This window comes from Cebus imitator, unplaced genomic scaffold, assembly GCF_001604975.1.
Source record: "Cebus imitator isolate Cc_AM_T3 unplaced genomic scaffold, Cebus_imitator-1.0 Scaffold75, whole genome shotgun sequence".
Classification (NCBI taxonomy): domain Eukaryota; kingdom Metazoa; phylum Chordata; class Mammalia; order Primates; family Cebidae; genus Cebus; species Cebus imitator.
In genome coordinates, this window is record NW_016107390.1 from 5,205,112 (window position 1) to 5,212,272 (window position 7,161).

The window sequence follows — 7,161 nt, forward strand, 5'->3', positions numbered from 1 at the left end:
GAGTTCCACTCTTATTACCCAGGCTGGAGTGCAATGGCATGATCTCGGCTCACTGCAACCTCCACCTCCTGGGTTCAGGCAATTCTCCTGCCTCAGCCTCCTGAGTATCTGGGATTACAGGCATGTGCCACCATGCCCAGCTAATGTTTTGTATTTTTAGTAGAGACAGGATTTCACCATGTTGACCAGGATGATCTCGATCTCTTGACCTCGTGATCCACCCGCCTCAGCCAGATATTTCTAAAAATCAAGCATGGTCCGAGCAGAAACCCTGCCCTCCCCGCCCCCCCCAAAAAAAGGAAAAGAAAGGAAAAAAAAGTAAATGAAAAACAAGGAAAAGGAGAAAAGGGGCTTTAATATAAAAATGAGGGCATAGAGAAATGTCTTAAATGTACAAAAGTCTTGCAAGTTAAATATAAATTGAATTAATAAAGGAAAAAATTTGAGATCTCTTCATTACACTTCGTATACATGTGTCAAAATATCACACTGTAACCCATAAATATGTACATTGATTGTGTCAATTAAAAATAGTTATAAAAGGAAAAATACATTTTAAAAAATGAGCTTACTAATGAGAGATGGAAAAAATTCAAGCTAAAAACATAGGACTCTTGGAACTGAGATAGAATCGCTGATTCCGTTTAGCAGCTGCTAAGCATGAGAGAAAAGGGAAGTGCAGGAGAATGATGTGCTGGATCCACATTTGGTAGACAGCTGACATTTGTTTCTACCACAAATCAGAATTCAATGAAGAAGCTAATTCTGTCCTGAAAGCTATCACTTTAAACCTAAGAGAAATGAGTTTTATACCTGCAAATATTTTGCTAAAAACATATCAGTCCTTGAAGACATGTAACAGAAGAGATGTAAAACCTTTTTGAATATAATTAATAACCATCAATATTTATTTTGACGAAACATGTATAATTAAAGCTCTTATTTTTCCTAAGGAGGCTTTATGCCTGTTTTTAATATAAAATACTAATGTGATAAATATCTTATTAGCTGTTTAAGATGTTTTCAGTCAGGAAGGTTTCTCCTGATAACTAGTTCCCCCCATTGCCAGAAAGATATTTTCTTTCTTTTTTTTTTTTTTATTTTTTTTCATTTTAGGTTTTGGGGTACATGTGAAGAACATGCAAGATTGTTGCATAGGTACACACGTGGCAGTGTGATTTGCTGCCCTCCTCTCCATCACCTACATCTGGCATTTCTCCCCTTGCTATCTCTCCCCAACTCCCCACCCCCCACCGTCCCTCCCCTATTTCCCCTCAACAGACCCCAATGTGTAGTGCTCCCCTCCCTGTGTCCATGTGTTCTCATTGTTCAACACCCGCCTATGAGTGAGAACATGCGGAAAGACATTTTCTATTCATTTTTCAGTGTTCCTCCAACCATCCTTACTTACCACACCAGTGAAGATGCATTTATCAAGCTCTTTCTACAAGCTCCTTGAAGCCAAGTCGATTAGGCACTTCTCTTTCTTGACTTGACAGCTTAGTGACCTGGGGCAGAGTTAAATGTTCCCTCCTGCTTGAAACACTGTCTGTTCTCAGGCCACCACTCCCACCTCTCAGCCTCTCCTGCCTTTGTTCCTGGCTCCTCCTCTCATCTGCCTCTCCAGGGCACAGTGCTATAGGGCTTGGCCTCAGGCTCACTTTTCAATTCTATCTCCATTCTTTCCCTTGATGATCTCTTTTAGTCCCACTGTGTTAAATGCCATGATTAATACTGCCGTTGTCAGTCTTCACCCACTTACTTGGCATTACCCGTTAATATTAATCTCACTTAAAATTTCCAAAACACAACCCTTGATAACTTTCACCTCGTTCCAAACCTCTTCTGTGCTCAGTTTTTTGTTTTTGTTTTTGTTTGCGTCAAAGTCTCTGCTATCAGTTGCCTGAGTCAAACCCTGGGAAACATCCACCATCCCTCCTTTCCCTCATGCACACCCCAAACAGCCAGTGTGTCAGCTGCCTCTCCAGTTCTAATTCCAAGACAAATTTTGGATTCCCTCACTTAGTTTTATCTCTTAAGTCATTTGTCTCTTGTTGGCACTGGTGAACAGGTGGACTCCTAACTGTTCTGGATCCCACGCTTGTCCTCTTAAAGCCTATTCTCGGGCGGCAGCCAGAGCAATAGATCGGAAAAGTTCAAGCACCCTTCCTGTTTTCTTTCCCTAACATTTGTTGGAGGCACCAGTGGGTTTGGAGCTAAGTGGGGAAGCCGTTTGAGGGAGGCAATAGTCTGGCAGGGTTGAAAGGATTGGTGGTATATAGGGGAAGTGACCAAATAGTTACAAATATTAAATAGACTGGGAGCCAGGCTTCCTACTATCAGTAAAGGGAATTTTTACAAAATGAAAAGAGGGAAGTGTTGATTGTATGCCCATAAAACTTTTCCTGGATGCTGTTGTGCTCAAGGTTCAGGTGAAGATTTGCATATTGCTGTGTTTCTTGGAAGACAGTTTTTCCCCTTTTCCTTGGCATCTAACATGTTAACAATGGCTGGTGGTGCTCCCACTCCAAACTTATACACATGGCTTTATTTGCACAAACCTTTGACATTAGGTGGGGTGAAAACAGGTACATGCAGAGAAGAATACACTAAGAGGGTAAGGAGTGGGCAGCCAAGGCCCAGGTATGCTCTAGCATGGGAGCCATCTGAAGGACAGCTGAGTAGATGATAGGTAAGAACACAGATTTCACCTGGGAATGCAAGTCTCTAAATGTGGATGACCTCAGGGCACACCATACACAGAAGGGCAAACAAAGTCCTGTTACGTTTAAGTTGAGTGGGAGGCTGGTTACTCCACGTCTTCCACTGCTGGACACATATGTTTAGCTAGTTGCTTCCTAGACAGGAGAAGCAGAAATGCCATCTAAAATTGGCTCTATTGGAATGTGGAAGAAAAGTTCTGAAGTATGAAAGACCTAGGAATGAGAGGAGAGGGAACCAGAGGCACAGAAAAAGGCTTTGGGTTATTTAGGGAGAGACCTACGTAGGAAGGAAAAGCTGATAAAGTCCAAACCTTCCAGTTCTTGGTTGTTTTCCTTTCTCTTCTATGTTTTTTAATTTATTATTTATTTATTTATTTATTTATTTTTTTAATAGATAGATTCTTGCTTTCTCACCCAGACTGGAGTACAGTGGTGTGATCTCTGCTTGCTGCAAGATCCTCCACCTGCCAGGTTCAAGTGATTCTCATGTCTCAGCCTCCTGAGTAGCTGGGATTACAGGCATGCATCAACACTCCCGGCTAATTTGTGTATTTTTTGTAGAGACAGAGTTTTGCCATGTTGGCCAGGCTGGTCTTGAACTCCTGGCCTCAAGTGATCCACCTGCCTCAGCCTACAAAAGTGCATGGATTACAGGTGCGAGCCACAATGCTAGATGGTTTTTTAATTGTGGTAAAATACGCATAACATAAAATTTACCATTTTAACCATTCTTAAGTGTACGGTTTAGTAGTTTTAAGTACATTCATGTTGTTGTGCTATCATTGCCACCATCCATCCACAGAACTTTTTTCATCTTGCAGACCTGGAATTCTATACCCATTAAGCAATTGCTCCCCATTCCTCCCTTTTCCCTAGCCCCTGGTAATCACTGTTCTACTTTTGTCTCTTTGAATTTGGCTACTCTAAGTACCTCATGTAAGTAGAAATCATACATTTGTCTTTTTGTGTCAGGATTATTTCACTAAGTATGTTTTCAAGTTCACTTATTGTTGTGGCATGTGTTAGAATTTCTTTTTCTTTTAAGGTGGAATAATAATTTGTTCTATGTACATATTACTTTTTGTTGATCCCTTCATCTGCTAATTTGTTTTTGTTTTTTTTCATCTGCTAATTTGTATTGTTTCTACACTTTGGCTATTATGAATAATGCTGCTAAGAACCTTGTTGTACAAATCTCTGTTTGAGTCCCTGCTTTCCATTCTTTTTGATGTATACCTAGGAATGGAATCACTGGATCATAAGGTAATCTTATCTTAAATTTATTTTTTGAGAAACCACACTATCTTTTACAGTGGTTGCAACATTTTACATTCCCACTAACAATGCATAGGGTTCTGATCTCTCCACTTTCACACTAATATTTGTTATTTTTCACTTTTTGGTTACTTGTCATCCTGAGTGTGAAGTCATCCTAATGAGTGCGAAGTATCTAATTGTGGTTTTGATTTTTCATTTTTCTATAGTAATGTTGAACATCTTTTCATGTGCTTATTAATCATTTGTGTATTTACTTTGGAGAAATGTCCATTGAAGTCCTTCACTCATTTTTAAATTGAGTTGTTTGTATTTTTTGTTGTTAAGTTTGTTGTTTTATTTATTTACCTGCTTTTTCCCTTAGGAGCTGTACATGTCTGGGATATCAACCTTCCATGTGAGGTTGTACTGGGACCTGGGTCATGTCGCTATCTAGAATATGAAATCTTATTTCTTAGGCTGAGTGGCATGGCATCCATTCTCAGAAGCTTTTGTTGAAAGAAGCTGTGTTTACTGTTGAAGAATGAAACTCTCCTCTGGGAGGCAAGCAGTTATGATATCCCAATTTGATGTCCTTGCAGAGCCAGCAGTGCTGCTCAGACCTCTCCAAAGAAAACTGGATAGCACAGCTCTTAGGGCATGGCTGAGAAGAATGGGGGCCTTTAGAATGAGACAGACAGCACAGTTGACTGCACAGTGGCATCCAAGATATAGATGCCAGAATAGCGTAATAGAACCATTATCTGCCCAGATGCAGCCCTAAACAAACCTCTAGCCTGTTTCTGCTACCTGCAGACTCTGAGAGAAAGGCTAGGATGTGCTGGGTAGGGCTAGGCTGGATGGTTAGGTAGCTCAGGGATATTGACCAAAGACAGAGGGGTAGGATAGATGAGACAGGGAGTGACAGCCAAGCATGCAAAATGGCTTTGTAAACTGTAAAGCCACAGGAAAATAGGTGCTGGTGATTGCCGTCCCTGTATGTAAAAGCACAGGGGCCAAGGCCCTTGACTCCTGAAGCTTTGCTGAAAAAAATCAACTTGCAAAAGGCAGATTAATTAGAGAAAGGCATAAAAATTATTTATTTTGTCAACACAGGAGGCTTCAGAATGAAGACTCAAGGATATGCTGTAGATTGTCCATTTTTATGCTGAAGTTTAGCAACGTATGAACAGCGTGTAGAAATATAATTAGACTAAAAGGGTAAGACCTAATGCTAATAGATGGAGCAAGGAAACCCAGCAAGTCTTGTCTGTCTAGACTTTTCTTGGCCTTTCTGTGCAACATTTCTTCCTTCTGGATGTGGGGCAGGGCTGTCTCTGGAATAGGGGTCTTATGACCCACATAATTTCCTTATGGCCAATTTTTATACGGAACGGCAGAGGGGAACGTTATAGTAATATTAAGTTTTATGGCTGGCTTTATATTCTGGTTTCTTTAGCATTCTGGTTTCTATGGGTAGCCCCGGGGAAGAATGGCATTGAGAGAGAGGCGGGCAGGTGAGGGTTAAAGAAAAATATTTGCTTCTGAGGGTGTCATTTTGGGGTCTTGTTTTCAGAGCCCTAAGAAAACCTGGGCGATGAAGGAAAATGTCAGCCTCTCTGATGAATGGAGAAACTGAAAAAGCATTTCTCTTCTGAAAGAGAAAACGCATATGTAAATCATGCTTATCCCTTTTCCTTTTCCTGCTTCTGTGATCTAATAACTTACTTTGTGTGTTAGGAGTTTGGGTGGTTTGTGCTGCTTTTGAGGGAATAATAGGTATGTTGTGGTACAGAAGCACAAAGAATTGAAGAGCAATTGCTATCAATGACTAAATGAGAGGGAGATGTATGAATAGCCTGACAGCAACTCCACAGAGCTTTCTTTCACTCTGTAACCATAGTAAACCTGCACTCTCCTTGTAGTTAGTGACTGCTATATGAACAGCGACTGGATAAAACATTGTGGCTCAGTGTGGTGCTTTGTTCAGACATTCTCATACTCTACCTGGCTCCACAAGGCAGAGCTTTTTGAGATCATCCTGCTGGTATGTAGAAATAGCTGTTGCTGTGGTCATAGCTTATGATGGGCTTCTACCTGAGTCTTTGAAAAAACAAATAGATAAATTTTAAAAATTAACAGTGAGGAGAAGGTAAATTGAGGCATATTCAGGAGCCACAGGTTACGTTTTATTCCTTCAGTGATGTAAGGTCCTCTACATCTTTTTAAATATCTACTAAAATGTTTAACTTCTTCCTTTCTTCTTTCTACTACCAGTGAGCTCACTCTGTAAGATTTCATTTATTACCTCTTGCCTCAGGTTGTCATCATTTGTATTTCTGTAGGCCCCTTGTAATCAGAGCAGAGGGATAGTTTCTTAAAGCCCGATGCAAGCTCTGCTCTGGATTGGACATTGAATCAAGAGGAGGTTTCGGTGTCAGGGAGCATTGGCAGATTTGAAAGAGAGCAAGAGCAGTGGTGGGTTTGGAAAGCATTGAAGGGATTAAAAAAAGAAGAAGAAGAAGAAGGAGGTCCAGAGAGAAAGAGAGAGAGAGAGAGAGATTGAAAGAAGGAGGAGAACAGGGGAAGGAGAAAGGAGTTAGGGCAGAGGTTCATTCAAACTTAATTTCCATTCTCTGTCTTGCTATTTTTAAAAAGATGCCCTCTGTACCACATATGATTTATTTTGTATGCTAATATGGGCTCAGAGTGTTTAACTTTTTGCTTGACAAATTTTGCAAATCAATATGTTTCTGTTATGGGAATCAGTGGAAGTTTATAAGTAGTAAAATAAATAAATAAATGACCAGAGTTGTAAAACAGAAGAATTATTGATTTATTAGCCTTTGCCATTTTTTAATTTATTCACTTACTCATCACTCATTTAACAAATATTTATTGAACATGTCTGCAGGCATTATGGATCTAGGCAAGATCCTAGAACTCGAGGAGCTCAATATAGTGGAAGAGACTGAAGGTAGAAAATGAACTAGTGCATATTTAACACTGAATTTATTACTATAAAAGCAAGTGGGGGTTTTGCCACTAAAAGTAATGGCAATAAATTACCAATTACAAATGGTAATTTGTTAATGATAAATGGTAATTTATTACCATTACTTTTTTTTTTTTTTTTTTTTTTTTTTTTTTTTTTTTTTTTTTTTTTTTTTTTTTTTTTTTTTTT

The 7,161-nt window shown here is 39.6% G+C and overlaps 1 protein-coding gene across 3 annotated transcripts in view; it reads left to right on the forward strand.

Moving 5' to 3' along the window:
- The window catches only part of PLD5 (phospholipase D family member 5), a 383,066-nt gene that overhangs the window by 128,495 nt on the left and 247,410 nt on the right, over positions 1-7,161 (forward strand). The gene's annotated exons all lie outside the window — the stretch shown is intronic.